The 14,900-nt window shown below is 38.1% G+C and overlaps 1 non-coding gene across 1 annotated transcript; it reads right to left on the bottom strand.

The window, feature by feature from the left end:
- Nucleotides 1-526: 526 nt before the first annotated feature.
- Nucleotides 527-633, bottom strand: LOC127116032 (small nucleolar RNA R71). Its single transcript, XR_007801022.1, has one exon. It is a non-coding gene; the product is annotated as a small nucleolar RNA R71 (small nucleolar RNA).
- Nucleotides 634-14,900: the final 14,267 nt, after the last annotated feature.

The following is a 14,900-nucleotide window of genomic DNA, read 5'->3' as shown; positions in this document are numbered from 1 at the left end:
ACAAGGCGAGCCGTTCTACTTACGAATCAACGATATCGAACTATATCTCCGAGTCTTACGACGAATTCAGGAATATCGTGCTGCGAACAATCTCCCTCCTGTCGAACTTCCTGATCTCAAAAATCTTCTTCCTTCGCCGATACCCGAGATGGCAGAACCAGCTCGTGCTCTTCGAGATTACGCCGCTCCATCGCAAGATGAGCCGCATTCGAGTATTGCTCCACCCGCAATCGAAGCAAACAACTTTGAACTTAAACCTTCACTGTTGCAGGCAGTGCAACAGAACCAATTCTCTGGAAATCCTACCGAGGATCCAAACCTTCATTTATTCGTGTTTGTCCAATACGCTGATACTGTTAAAGCTAATGGTGTCACTTCAGAGGCAATTCGACTTCGTCTTTTTCCCTTCTCGTTAAGAGATAGCGCTAGAAGATGGCTTCAATCTCTTCCTTCTAACTCAGTCACAACATGGAACGAGTTGAAGAAAGTCTTTCTTGCCCGATATTTTCCGCCAAGCAAAACAGCTATGTTGAGAGCCCAGATAAATGGATTTAAACAAAAAGATAACGAGTCTCTCTTCGAAGCATGGGAAAGATACAAAGACATGATGAGACTTTGTCCACACCATGGTTTAGAGGACTGGTTAGTAATTCATACCTTCTATAATGGTCTCCTGTACAACACGAGGTTAACAATAGACGCCGCCGCGGGTGGGGCACTAATGAACAAACCTTATGCTGATGCTTACCAACTTATCGAAAGCATGGCTCAAAACCACTATCAGTGGGGAAGCGAACGAACAATGGTAGAAAAACCTCAAACTAAAACTGGCATGTACGAGATAAGTAACCTTGATCATGTTAACGCAAAAGTGGATGCTCTGGTCCAGAAAATTGAAAGTTTAAATGTATCACCTCCAGCCACCGTGGTTGCCATAACTCAGAATTGTGAAGTCTGTGGAATCCAAGGTCACACTCCTGCAGATTGTCAACTCCTAACAGGAATCCAAGCGGAGCAAGTAAACTATGCTCAAGGAAGCCCCTACTCGCATACCTATAACTCAAATTGGAAGAATCATCCAAATTTTTCATATAAGAGTAATAATGCTTTATACACACCTGGACAATCTCCAAATCAAGCCCCAGCTATACCTCCGGGATATCAAAAGTCGATCCCATCTACACCTAACAATAACGCCCCTAGGAAATCCAACTTGGAAATCATGATGGAAAACTTTATAGCTTCTCAACAGCAAACCAATAAAGATTTCTTAAACCAGAATGTACACACTGGCGAACAAATTAAACAACTAGCAAGTAAAGTAGATGCCCTGGCTACCCATAACAAAATGCTGGAAACGCAAATATCACAAGTAGCTCAACAACAAGCGCCTACTGCTGCCCCAACTGGTACATTTCCTGGACAACCCCAAGCTAACCCGAGAAGCCACGCTCATGCAATCATACTAAGAAGTGGAACGGAAGTGGAAGGACCTTCTGACCCAAGGATAGAAAACCAAAACTCTAAAAAGTCAACTGAGGAAGAAAATAAAACTAAGGAAAAGGAAGAGAGTAATAAGGAAACCGTAGAAAAGAAGGAACCTTATGTACCTCCACCACCTTATAAACCACCTATCCCTTACCCTCAAAGGCTTATTAAAACCAAAGATGCGGGCCAATTTAAAAAATTTGTTGACCTACTGAAACAATTAAACGTCACAATTCCGTTTACAGAAGCTATTACGCAGATGCCCTCATATGCCAAGTTCTTAAAAGAAATTCTTTCTAATGAAAGGAAACTTGAAGATAGCGAAACCGTTACACTCACTGCTGAATGTAGCGCTATAATCCAGAATATGCCTCCTAAACTCAAAGACCCGGGTAGTTTCTCTATACCCTGTCACATAGGAAAATTTGTCATCGACAAAGCCTTATGCGATTTAGGAGCCGGTATTAGTGTTATGCCTTTATCCATATGCAAGAAACTGGAAATGGGAGAATTAAGACCAACTAAAATGTCTGTGCAACTAGCAGATCGTTCCGTTAGATATCCTATAGGAATTCTTGAAAACATTCCCGTGCGCATAGGTCAATTCTACATTCCAACCGATTTTATAATTATGGACATTAGAGAAGATGAAGTTACACCCATTATACTGGGAAGACCGTTCTTAGCAACTATCGGTGCAATCATAGACGTAAAACGAGGACGACTCACTTTCGAAGTAGGAGAAGAGAAAATTGAGTTCATTCTTTCCAAATTTTTAAAAGCACCTGCAATAGAAGATTCATGTTACTTCATGGATATCATCGATGAATGCATAAAAGAAACAGAGTTAGAAAAAGACAAATCATCTGACTATCTTGTAGAAAACAAACTTAACCAATGTTTAGCAATAACACCGGACCCTACGCAATGCCTTAAGAAACCAACCCTAGACCTGAAAACACTTCCCAAAAACCTGAGATATGAATTCCTAGACTTAGAACTTGAACGACCAGTGATAGTTAATGCAGACCTAGGAAGACTCGAAACAGAAAAACTCCTGCATATCTTAAGAAAATATCCAACCGCACTAGGATACAACATCACCGATCTTAAAGGAATAAGTCCTTCTATCTGTATGCACTGCATCATGCTAGAAGAAGACTGTAAAACTTCTAGGGAACACCAGAGGAGACTAAACCCGATCCTGAGTGAGGTAGTGAAGAAGGAAATAACCAAGTTATTAGAGGCAGGTATCATATATCCTATATCTGATAGCAAATGGGTTAGTCCTGTACACGTAGTACCAAAGAAAGGAGGTATAACAGTTATTGAAAATGAAAAAGGAGAAACTATAACCAAACGAATTGAATCGGGATGGAGAATGTGCATTGACTATAGGAAACTAAACAAAGCAACCCGAAAAGATCATTTCCCTTTACCATTCATTGACCAGATGTTAGAACGATTAGCAAAACATTCTCATTTCTGTTATCTAGACGGTTACTCAGGCTTCTTTCAAATACCAATTCATCCTGATGACCAAGAAAAGACAACGTTCACGTGTCCTTTTGGTACCTTCGCTTATAGACGAATGTCGTTTGGCTTGTGTAATGCTCCTGCAACCTTCCAAAGATGCATGATGGCAATATTCGCCGATTTTCTCGAAAACATCATGGAAGTATTTATGGATGACTTTTCCGTATGCGGACAAAGCTTTGAAGAATGCCTTGAAAACCTAGAAAGAGTTCTAGAGCGATGTGTAAAAGTAAACCTAGTACTTAATTGGGAAAAATGCCACTTTATGGTACAAGAAGGAATTGTTTTAGGACATATCATCTCGAACAGAGGAATTGAAGTAGACAAAGCCAAAATAGAGGTAATCGAAAACCTTCAACCCCCGAAAACTGTGAGAGAAGTACGAAGCTTCTTAGGACATGCCGGTTTTTATCGACGATTCATTAAAGACTTCTCTAAGATAACTAAACCTTTAACCGGGCTATTGATGAAGGATGCTGAATTCATATTTGACAATAGATGTTTAGAAGCATTTCAAACGCTTAAACAAGCATTGATCTCCACACCCATAATGCAGACACCAGATTGGAATGAACCATTCGAAATAATGTGTGATGCCAGTGATTACGTTGTAGGCGCTGTTTTAGGACAACGAAAAGATAAAAAGCTTCACGTTATATATTACGCAAGTAGAACTCTAGATGAAGCACAAATGAATTACGCCACAACCGAGAAAGAACTTCTAGCAGTAGTATTTGCGCTAGATAAATTTCGTTCTTACTTGGTCGGAGCCAAAATAATCATCTACACTGACCACGCTGCTATCAAATACCTCTTAACGAAAAAGGATGCTAAACCTAGACTCCTAAGGTGGATCATGTTGCTACAAGAGTTCGATTTGGAAATCAAAGACAAGAAAGGAACTGAAAACGTAGTAGCAGATCACCTCTCTAGACTTGAGAACCTTGAACCGGAAAGAACACCAATTAACGATGATTTCTCGTACGATAAACTTATAGCTACTTTGGGAGAAAATAACGCTGATAAACAGGTAGAAACCACCTTAGCTATATCTGTTACACCGTGGTACGCTGATCTCGTCAATTATTTAGCTGCCGGAATAGTTCCACCTACTTTATCCTACCAGCAGAAGAAACGATTCTTCTATGACATAAAACACTATTACTGGGATGACCCCTTACTTTTTAAAAGAGGCCCCGATGGTATTTTCCGTCGGTGTATACCCGAAGAAGAGGTAGAAAATATAATCCAACATTGTCACTCCGCTCCTTATGGTGGACATGCAAGTACATCCAAGACCTGCTCTAAAATCCTACAAGCCGGTTTTTATTGGCCAAATATATGGAAGGATGTGCATGCGGCTATTAAGAAATGTGATAGATGTCAACGCACAGGAAACAGAGATGCCACAAAAGGGCGTTTTGGAAGTAGAGATTTTCGACGTGTGGGGAATAGACTTCATGGGACCTTTTCCATCCTCTTTCGGTAACAAATACATACTCGTGGCAGTTGACTACGTATCAAAATGGATTGAAGCTATAGCTTCTCCAACAAACGACACACGAGTAGTAACTAGACTCTTTAAGAATATAATATTTCCAAGGTTTGGTGTCCCAAGAATAGTAGTCAGTGATGGTGGATCGCATTTCATATCCAAGGTACTCGAAAAACTACTGTTTAAGTATGGCGTAAGACATAGAGTAGCGACACCTTACCACCCTCAAACCAGTGGGCAAGTGGAAGTGTCTAATAGAGAAATCAAACAGATACTAGAAAAAACAGTCGCCACCTCAAGGAAAGACTGGTCATTGAAATTACCAGAAGCTTTATGGGCTTACCGAACTGCTTACAAAACTCCCATAGGGACAACTCCATTTAAGCTCATTTATGGAAAATCTTGTCACCTCCCGGTAGAATTAGAACATAAAGCCTATTGGGCTATTAAAAATCTAAATTTAAACTATAAGGCCGCCGGTGAAAAGAGAATCCTTGATATAAGCGAATTAGAGGAACTCAGAAGAGACGCTTACGAAAATGCCAGAATCTACAAAGAAAGAACAAAACAATGGCATGACAAGCGCATATCGAGGAAAATCTTCAAACAAGGCGATACAGTCCTTTTATTTAACTCTAGGCTAAAGTTATTCCCGGGAAAACTTCGATCTAGATGGTCAGGTCCTTTTCATATCACCAATGTCTTTCCCAGTGGAGCAGTAGAAATTAAAGGCAAATCTATGGAACCATTTACCGTAAACGGGCAACATCTAAAACATTATCACTATGCAGAAAACAATGAAGATTCGCAAGTCTTGCACTTAGACGAAATGCCTCCAGAATTTATAGATTATAATTGATAGTTTTTATGTCGAGCTTGCGACATTAAACAAAGCGCTTAGTGGGAGACAACCCACCAATATTTATATTTTCATTTCTCCCTTAATTATTCTTTTAAATTTTATTTAGTATTCTTTCTTAGTTTATTTTAATTTATTAAAAAACTTTTTTTTTCCTTCTTCTTTCGGCATTTGGCCAAACCCTGACTAAAACTATTGTTTTTCTTTTCTCTAGCTAACATTAACCTGATGGGACAAATTGATCGTATGGGTATGAAATTCAGAGGGAAAGCTCAGAAACAAAAGTTTGATGAACTAGCCACAAGAGAGATGCTACCTAGCCTGTATGCTGATGACTGGGCAATGACTGCCCTTGGACTAAGAGAAAGTGTCCTATATTTGTTGAGTCAGATTGGGTGGGGAACCTCTCCTATCCGTAGACATTTCGTCACTTACCGGAGACTAACACTAGAATTCCTTAGTTCCCTGATCTATCTACCCAACCATGGAAAAGGAATAAGCAGAGGTTTCATCCAGTTCAGAATGTTTAACATGGAGTACCAATTTAATATTCAAGACTTTACCAACCTTTTAGGTTTCCCTACCTCCTTTGACACATTCATAGTGAGCCAAGAAGAACTTTTTGAATATAGAGAACTTGAACACTTTTGGGGAAGCTTGACTGGAAATGAAGATCCCGAGGAACATGAGTTTCTCTCTGGAAACATACATAACCCGACCTTTCGTTATTTCCATAAGATCCTGACCCACACCTTATTTGGGAAGAAGCCAAACAGTACCACAGTTTCACGTGATGAACTCTTCATCATATTTTGTGCTTCCCAGAACCGCCCAGTAAACGGTGCCACTTTTATGTTGGCAAATTTAGACCACCTTATCCAAGACGAACGAGCACCAATTCGAATAGGCGGTTTGATAACCATGATTGGTAATGCTATCGGATTACGTCAACCTATGCTTGACTTAAGCCCTTTTTGTGGCATTACTATTATGAGTATACCCTTCCTCTTCAACACTATGTTTATATCAAACCTAGGGTCTGAAGAGTTTGAGCTTATAATTAATAACCAAGTTCTTTGCCTATTCACCTTGCTCAGTCCTAGGACTAGTGTTCATAACCGCAATAACTGGCTCTACAATCTGAACGCAACACCCTCTCCAGCTAGATCTACTGAATCCATCCAGGACTATGAGATTTGTGATGACCAGATCCCTTATGCTGAATCTGACCCTCAGACACCATCTGGATACTATGATATTGATCCTCCTCCTCAACCTGCCCCGGCCGAAGAATCGGCGATACCCGATCTTAGACATCATATGCCCGAAGCTGATTATAACACCACCATTCAAGCTTTGATGTCAGAACAAGACGCCCTCAGAGAAGAGTTAGCTAACATGGGACAAGAATTTCTGGGATACATGAACAGTATGACAAATCAGTTCCACGAGTTGCTAAACCGTGTTAACTCCTTTGCTCCTCCGGCCAGAGATCGTGCAGATGGATAAAAGTTGTTTTTCTTAGTTATTTAGTTTTAGTTAGATTATTCATTAATGTTATTTCAAATTATGTTCGTATTTGTTTCTCTTTCGCATTTTTTTGTTGTTTTCTCCTCCAATGTTACATTATGATTATTTTATGAAGCTATTGATTTATTTTACTTTACTATGAATTATGCAATATCTAGCAATAATGCTCTCTACTGTATGCTACCTACATAATTTATTAAAGATATATATATATATATATATATATATATATATATATATATATATATATATATATATATATATATATATATATATATATATATATATATATATATATATATATATATATATATATATATATATATATATATATTATATATAATATATATATATATATATATATATATATATATATATATATATATATATATATATATATATATATATATATATATATATATATATATATATATATTATGGAAAGTAGAATAGCATGCAAGGCAATTTAAAGTATCACAATTTCCGTGTTTTATTTTAATTTTAACCTTAGACAGCGCTTTCTTTTAAAAGCGCTGTCTAAGATGCGCTGTTAAAAGTCATTTTTGGCGTAGTGAAAATAAACTGAAGCAAAATAAAATAATAAAAATAAATTACTATAATTATTATAAAGAACGCAAGCAGTAACGTGCCAGAAAGACTGTGTGACGAGCGTCACACAATCTATCACGGACGTCACACCAAGTGCCTGTGACGCCCGTAACGCCCCTGTCACGAGCGTAACACCTTCAGACTAGGTGAACGTTACAAGCCGTTGGAGAGACGACCGTTACACCACTTCACCTTTTTACCTTCCCCATTTATTCACATTTACCCACATTTATTTACTTTTCAACTACTCCCTTTCCAACTTCCAATTTTTTTTTCCTATAAATACCCACCATACCTTTCTTCATACACCACAAACCATTCTCTAAAATCAATTTCATTTCCCTTCTCCCCTAATTACCTCTTTCAAACCACTTATCGATATGGCAAGCAACCAAGCTTTCGGAAATATCATCTTCCGATCCGAAGATGATAATTATCAAAGGGAGCAGTTCGAGCGTTTCCAACAACGAGGTGTCACCTCTACCAGGTATCCTGATCTAACTTGTTTACAAGAATTAGGATTACTTCAAGGTATAGAATGGATGCTCCGTCTTGCTGATTTAACCTTTCTATGCACGCATAATCAACCTACCTACCCCTCCCTAACCTTAGAATTTTTAAGTTCATATGCGTACAACACTCCCACCGGTGAAGACGAGTACTTAACCGGTACCGCAACCTTCCGTATGTTCAACACCGAATACTCCTTATCCCAAAACCAATTGAGTACCATGCTACAGTTCCCTGTAGAAGGTCAAGTCCACCCGAGAATCCCTCCGAATTCCCAGTGGAACATACACGCCTTCAACCTCTTTAGGAAAATATCCGGTGTAGATGCCAAGAACTGGGAAGAGCTTCTTGTTTCCCATATACATAACCCAACTATCCGGTACTTTATCCGCATCCTGCAAAACACAGTTTTTGGAAGACCGAACAACAACAAAGTCAACGCAAAGGAATTATTCTTCCTCGAATGCGTCTTCGAACCGGATACTAAGGTAAACGCCGCCTCCTTCCTATTTCATCATATCCGCACCTTATATGCTAGAGGCCGTCAAACTTTTGTAATTGGTGGATTAATCACCACCATAGCACTTGGCTTAAACCTAGGGGACCGACTCCAAACTTTAGAATCTTTACCTCCCCTATTTATGGATATAAGCTATTGTCGGTCCAGCCGCCTAATTAAGAACAGAGTAGGCGGAAAATATTACCTTATGGTGAATAACCAGGAAGTCCCAAGCGTTGTTCTACCCAACATTTCCCTAACGGATGTCACCAACCCCAACCGCGACCTCTATGATCTGAATGCTCCCGAAGCTACCGAGCCTTCACATGCAAACCCGTCTATAGACGAGTTCGAAGAAATGGAGCTAGGTGATCATGCTCCTGCACAACAATCTGTCCCGCTCAACCCTTCCGATAATGCAGCTGGCCCATCCTCACGACGTCGTCAACGAAGAAGACCTGCAACCAACGACGACATCATGGATGCTATTGATGGTATGCAAGCGCAGAATCTCGAAATGATGCAAATGATGCGCCAAATGCAACAACAACAGGAAGCGAGGAATGCTATAACCGATCAGCGGTTCACTGAGTTGCTCAGCAGGTTCGACGACTTAGACGTACGTCAACGATCACCAGGTCCAAGAACAAGAGGCGGAAGGCAGCATTGATTTAATTTCCTTTTCTTTTTATTTCTTTTGATTTCCTTAAAACATTGGGGACAATGTTTCATTTAAGTATGGGGGGGAAAACCGTGTTCTTTCTATCCTCCCTTCTTCAAGTATGTACCTTTCTTTTCATTGTTATTCCCTTGAATATAAAAAAAAAACAAAAAAAAAACAAAACAAAATTTCTTATAATATATTTTAAGTTAAGTCCCTAGTGTGAAAATTTTCTATTATCTATTCCCTCAAAAAATTTCATGAGCCATAACAAAAATTCAACACACTCAGTAAGTATAAAGGTTGCTTATTTTATCGAACTTGAACAAATTAAGACAAAAACTATTACCGCCCCAACACTCTAAACAAACCTCAACTTGTTAGATCAGAAAGGCAACTGTTATACAAGTCCCTGGATTTTTAACTTTATAGTAACCCCGAGTAGTTTGTACAAGAAGTCAGCACCATCTTAATAGCAAACTACGTGGAGGGCCGATGAATATAAGTGAATGATTCCCAAAATAAAATATATATATATATATATATATATATATATATATATATATATATATATATATATATATATATATATATATATATATATATATATATATATATATATATATATATATATATATATATATATATATATATAAGGAAATGCACTAATTAAGTTAGGTGATCCTTACCAGATCATTTAATCTAAAGGTTGCAGATCATACAAAAACATAATACGAAAGACCCATTATGAGTTGGTTCGGCAGGTATCTGGTACTGAACTTGGTAGGGAGGACTACGGTCCGATCCCTCGCAATTCGCAATGGACTAAATAACGAAGTTATCCGACTCATGTACCAGAGCTTCAAGCTAAAAAGGGGATCAGAATCACTAACCGGTCACTCCACTATGTGCGTGAAACGATAAAGGGCTTAATGTGATTTCGTTAGAATGAAAACGGGTGAAATAAGAGTAAAAGAACCAGGCTAGCTATAATAGCATGACTCGAACTGGTTTGCATGAGGTAAGATTATCAGATGTGGTAACGGTAGTTCTTGATGTCGAGATTAAATTCAAGTTGCTTCTAAACAAAATCTACTTGCAACCTAGTACGAATTGATGTGTGTTTCGAAATTTCATCTGGCTAAATTTTTAAAACGAATTCTATACTGTATTTTGCTTGAGGACAAGCAAAGGTCTAAGTATGGGGGAGTTTGATAACATGAAATAATATCACATTCTAGGACTCGATTTAATTAAATTATATTATTATTTACTTCAATTTACTTCATTTTATTCGATATTACTCGGTATTTTCTTTCTATTTATCTCAGGTAGCTTATTTGAAGCACAAGTGAAAAAGGAAGAAAAGGAGGTGCAAAAAGAAATGAAAAGAAGCAAATTCCACCAAGCCAAAGTCCAACCCAAAAGCAAGGCGCTGCGCCCGTGACGAGCGTCACACAAGCTGTGACGAGCTTCACGCCCTACCTACTTGTGTTACGAGCGTAACACATGGTGTGACGGACGTCACACCATTCCCCTATATTTTTGGCTTCAGAAGCGCAACAAAGACGTTGAGGCCTATTGTTACGCTTGACCATTTGCAACGTGAAGACTCTTTACACGGAAGACCTTTGGAAACAGTTACAACAAGTGACCAATATAAATAGTAGCTTTTGGCAAACCCTGCGAGACTCTCCGTTTTCGTTCAATTTTCTTCTTCCATCCGTGCAAGCATACCATTATTTTTCCTTTACTGTTTTTGCTTTTAATTGCAATTCTTATTTTTACTTTCCTTTCCAGTTAATCTTTCAGCACTTAATTAATTTTTCGCACAATAGTTTCTACACCGGAAAATATTGTGTATCTTTTACTAGATCTAACCTTACGTTAGACCCTAGATTTTTATTCCTTCACTTTTATTTTCCTGTCCGATTGAAGAATTCAAGAACAAATCCAACCGGTCTGTGGTGGAGTGTTCAAGATTGCTATAAATTATTCAGGTTCTTTAATTATTGTTTGAATTTATATATGCTCTGCTTTACTGTTTATTTATATTATTTGCCTGAGATGGAATTATTTATGCATGCTGATTATTTAGATCTGTTAAGCATGTCTGGCTAATTTATTTAGGTATCGGTATGTAGAGTAAGCGGAATGAAGGAATCAAAACTAAGTTGGTTTAATTACATTTAAAAATAAAATCACTCTTTTTACGGTCTCAATTTACAGGTTTAATAACAAGGTTTTGTACGAAAGTAAAAGACATAAAGAAGTTAAAATCAATAGAACGAGACTTTGAGTTTTTAACTGGACAGTGTAAATTGGACATTAATTCTAGATCAGGGCGAAAGCAATTTTTAGAGTTAATTAAATTCTAATCTTTTTCAAAAAGTATTTTTAAAGGTTGAATGTGAGGACGAGAGTTAAGCATTTGAATTTAATTATATGATCTAAGTCAACAGAGCGAGAGTTTGAGACGAGGGTATTTAAACGATTAGTGTTTTCTTAAAAAGAATTTCTACGGATTCTATTGTTTTCAAAAAGTGATTTTGGACTTAACTAATAAGTGACAGCTACGTTAATATAAAATCATAGTTTATTCAACAGAGCGAGAGTTTGAGAAAAGGCTTTTAATCAATAGTGTCTACTGAAAAGATTTATTTTAAAACCAAGAAACCAACGAAGAATTGATTCCCTAATTACGACGAACTACATACCGATATCCGCTTAATTAATATTTAATTTAGATCTTATTTTAGTTTTAACTTTTCCCCCAAACAATCAAAGTATTATCCGCCTTAGCTCTACGAAGTAACCTTAGAAAACGGTATATCGATTCATAAGTCCCTGTGGGATCGATATCTTTTAAAACTACGCGATAGAACTGTGCACTTGCAGTTTGTACCCCAAATTCGACTCATTAAGTCGCGATCAACCATCATCGAAGATGTCCTTTATGTTGAAGGCCTAAAGTACAACCTACTTAGCATAAGTCAATTGTGTGACAAAGGGTTCCGAATCAACTTCACAAAGGATGAATGTTTAATAGAACATGAAGTCACCCATGACATTTTGCTAAAAGGTAAAAGGTTTAATAATATTTTGATGATTTCATTTGATGACTCTTCCTTGAAGGTAAAATGCTTAATGACGAACAACAACAAGGCTTGGATATGGCATAAAAGATTCGCTCACATTCACATGGAGCACATGAACAAGTTGATAAAGCATGATCTAGTTGTTGGTCTTCCAAAGATTAAGTTCATCAAGGATAAGCTATGTGACGCATGTCAAAAGGGAAAGCAAACCAAGACAACTTTCAAATCCAAGAATGTTGTATCTACGTCTAGGCCACTTCAACTCTTGCACATGGATCTCTTCGGTCCATCAAGAACGAAAAGCTTTGGAGGTAATGTTTACGCTTTAGTTATTGTTGATGATTTCTCTAGATATACGTGGACATTGTTTCTAGTGCAGAAAAGTGATGCTTTCAAGGCTTTCAAGAAGTATGCGAAACAAATTCAAAACGAGAAGTCCCTCACAATAACCTCCATAAGAAGTGACCACGATGGAGAATTCCAAAACACATTCTTTGAAGAATTTTGCGAAGAGCACGGAATTTCCCACAACTTCTCTGCACCACGAACACCATAACAAAACGGTGTCGTAGAAATAAAGAATAGATCTTTGGTGGAGCTCGCAAGAACAATGCTCAGTGACTCCAACCTTCCTAAATATTTTTGGGCGGACGCAGTTAGCACAACATGTTTTGTAAGCAACCGTGTCAACATTCGGTCGATTCTCAAAAAGACTCCGTATGAGCTATTCAAAGGAAGGAAGCCTAATATATCTTTCTTTCACATTTTTGGGTGCAAATGTTTTGTCCTCAACAATGATAAGGACAACCTTGGTAAGTTCGATGAGAAATCCGACGAAGGTATCTTCCTTGGCTGCTCCCTATCTAGTAAGGCATTTATAATTTTCAATAAAAGAACTCTTTCTATTGAAAAATCAATGCATGCATCTTTTGATGAAACTAACCCCTCGAAAGAGGATAACCTTATTGTTGTTGATAATGATGATATAATAGATATGTCACAACAACAAAAGGAAGTTCCAAATGATCAACCAATACCACAAGGAGATGACTCACCAATCATTGAAGAACATCATGATCTACCGAAAGAATGGAGAACTCATAGAGATCACCCGATCGATAAAGTTATTGGTGATATTAGCCAAGGCGTTGCAACACGACTAAATCTCAAGGATGCTTGTCTCAACATGGATTTTGTATCTCAAATAGAACCAACCAAAGTCGATGAAGCCTTAGGCGACGATCAATGGATAGTAGCAATGCAAGAAGAACTCAACCAATTCGAAAGGAATCAAGTTTGGAGTCTTGTACCAAGACCGGACAACAAGCACATCATAGGAACAAGATGGGTGTTCAAGAACAAACTTGATGAGAATGGGATCATAGTTCGTAACAAAGCAAGATTGGTCGCACAAGGATACAACGAAGAGGAAGGAATTGATTTTGATGAGACGTTCGCTCTGGTAGCAAGGTTAGAAGCAATTCGATTATTACTTGCTTATGCTTGTTCTATGAATTTATAATTGTTTCAGATGGATGTCAAAAGCGCTTTCCTGAATGGCTACATCAATGAAGAAGTCTACGTCAAACAACCTTCGTGTTTTGAAGACTTCAAGAATCCTTCACATGTTTACAAGTTGAAGAAAGCACTATATGGCTTAAAGCAAGCACCAAGAGCATGGTATGACCGCCTCAGCAACTTTCTATGTGAAAAGGGATTTGTAAAAGGAAAGGTTGACAAGACTTTGTTCATAAAAAAGATCAAGGGTAACACCTTATTGGTTCAAATCTATGTCGACGACATCATCTTCGGTTCAACGAACAAAGGTCTTTGCAAAGAGTTTTCACTTATGATGCAAGGAGAATTCGAGATGTTCATGATGGGAAAATTGAACTATTTTCTTGGACTACAAATCAAGCAAACAAAGGATGGCATCTTCATCAACCAATCCAAGTATTGCAAGGAATTGTTGAAAAGATTCGATATGGATAGTTGCAAAGTGATGTCCACTCCTATGGGATCCGGAACGTACGTTGGTCAAGATGAATCCGGAGTTTCAATAGATATCACAAAATATCGAGGTATGATTGGTTCATTACTATATTTGACGGCAAGTCGTCCTGACATTATGTTTAGTGTATGTTTGTGTGCACGCTTTCAAGCAAATCCGAAGGAATCGCATCTCACCGCCGTGAAGAGGATTATGAAGTATCTCAAAGGAACAACGAACATCAGACTATGGTATCCAAAAGGTAGTATATGTTCCTTGATTGTTTATTCTGACGCTGATTATGCAGGATGTAAGACCGATAGGAAAAGCACAAGTGGTACTTGTCACATTCTCGGGAATGCACTAGTGTCGTGGGCATGCAAGAAGCAAGCATGTGTCGCACTTAGCACGGCCGAAGCGGAGTACATTGCAGCAGGCAGTTGTTGTGCACATATTTTATGGCTTAAGCAACAACTTCTTGATTTTGGTGTAGATCTCGGTTGCATTCCTCTTCGATGCGATAACACAAGTGCCATCAACATCACAAAGAACCCGGTCATGCATTCAAGGACAAAGCACATAGATATCCGACATCATTTCCTTCGAGATCACGTGCTCAACGGAG

This window comes from Lathyrus oleraceus, chromosome 1 (assembly GCF_024323335.1).
Source record: "Lathyrus oleraceus cultivar Zhongwan6 chromosome 1, CAAS_Psat_ZW6_1.0, whole genome shotgun sequence".
NCBI lineage: Eukaryota > Viridiplantae > Streptophyta > Magnoliopsida > Fabales > Fabaceae > Lathyrus > Lathyrus oleraceus.
The sequence above is the reverse complement of the archived record's forward strand: the minus strand, read 5'-3'. Positions and strand labels throughout refer to the sequence as shown.